The sequence below is a fragment of the Salvelinus sp. IW2-2015 genome, unplaced genomic scaffold (assembly GCF_002910315.2).
Source record: "Salvelinus sp. IW2-2015 unplaced genomic scaffold, ASM291031v2 Un_scaffold12867, whole genome shotgun sequence".
NCBI classification, from domain to species: Eukaryota; Metazoa; Chordata; class Actinopteri; order Salmoniformes; family Salmonidae; genus Salvelinus; species Salvelinus sp. IW2-2015.
The window spans coordinates 1-1,937 of record NW_019954123.1 but is presented as its reverse complement, the minus strand read 5'-3'; positions in this window follow the sequence as shown (position 1 = coordinate 1,937).

Below are 1,937 nucleotides of genomic sequence, written 5' to 3'. Positions count from 1 at the left end.
ACGGAAGGCCAACATATTTAGTGGGGCTCCAGTCCACAAAGTAATACGTATGCTAGTATTACAGTAAATGGTTGAAATGACTGAATAGCATCTCACCATCAACTCATGTGCAGAGTCACTGATATTAAAGGAGAAGTTAGCTTTTTTACAACCAAATGTCTGTTTTATGTAAATACCATGTTATAGAACGGGTCAGACACCTTTTTGTGATTTAAAACTTACCCTAAACAGCAAATCACTTCCTCATCCTCCTTATGGGGAACCCAAAAAACATGAAGAAAGTCTCTAAAATTACCCTAACACGTCATTTTAGAAATGGTAAAGCTCTCAGTTTAATGATGCAGGTATTTAGATGTTGTTTGCATGAAATTGTGTCATACTGAACTTTATCCGCAATGGTACATTCCGTTTTGCGCGATTCGAGAGATTTTCCCTATCCAACTTTTCCATTCTCCATGTAGCCTGCTGCTACAGGTAACTTCCAAAATAAAGGAAACACCGACAAAGTGTCTTAAAACCTCTTATGGCTCGGATCCCGTTAACGGGATCGATTTGACAACATCCGGTGAAATTGCAGAGCGCGAAATTCAAATTTCAGAAATCCTAATATTAAACATTCATGAAAATACAAGTGTCATACATCGTTTAAAAGCTTAACTTCTTGTTAATCCAGTCGCTTTGTCAGATTTCAAAAAGGCTTTACGGCGAAAGCACACCAAGCGATTATCTGAGGACAGCGCCCCGCACACAAAAGCATTACATACATTTCCAACCAAGCAGAGGCGTCACGAAAGTCAGAAATAGCGGTAAAATAAATCACTTACCTTTGAAGATCTTCATCTGGTTCCAATCACAAGGGTCCCAGCTACTTAAGAAATGGTCCTTTTGTTCGATAAAGTTCTTCTTTATATCCCAAAAAAGTTAGTTTCATTGGTGCGCCTGACTCAGTAATCCACCGGTTTCCCTCGTTCAAAATGCATACAAATGAATCCCGTTGGTATACAAATGAATACCAATAAACTTCTCCAAACAAGTGAAACAACGTTTCTAATCAAACCGCAGGTACCCTAATATGTAAATAAACGATAAAATTGAAGACAGAGAATAGTATTGTCATTACCGGAGCCACTTACAAAAACTACAAATTCTAGCTAATTTTTCAAAAAACAAGCCTGAAGCTCTTTCTAAAGACTGTTGAAATCTAGTGGAAGCCCTAGGAACTGTAATCTGGGCAGTATTCATTTTATATTCCCATTGACAGCCATAGTAATCAGGGGTGAGCTGAAAAAAACAATTCTGGTTGGATTGTCCTCGGGTTTTCGCCTGCCATATCAGTTCTGTTATACTCACAGACATTATTTTAACAGTTTTGGAAACTTTAGAGTGTTTTCTATCCAATACGTACACCCAAGCCATCAGAAAAGCTCAAGCGCCTTGGCACAGATCTACAAGTGTCTGCAACTTCCTGTGTGAAGCACCCATGCTTCAATATACTTGATCCTCATTTTTCAAGTGATCCTTTATTGGCAGTTACTTGTAGAATGACCCTATAAACATGCCGTTTACATAATTATTAGGTTTGGTTGTAAAAAATAAAACTTCTCCTACATGAAAGATCTCATTAGCCTTTCATTCATGTCATTATGACAGCAAAGTTAGATCATGAGATCTTTCATTCCTATCAGTACACTTCATCGCTCCATGAGTTTATCGGTGAGATCTTTTCAGAATGGTGAGATGCTTTTCAGATGGTGAGATGCTGTCAGAATGGCCAGATGCATTTCAGAATGGTGAGATACTTTCAGAATGGTGAGACGGGCAGAATGGTCAGAGTCAGCCTTTCAAAATGTCAGATGCTTTCCAGTATGGTGAGATGCATTCAGAATGGTGAGATTTCGGTCGAAAAATGCAGTAATGCGTTTCTTAGAATGGTGATG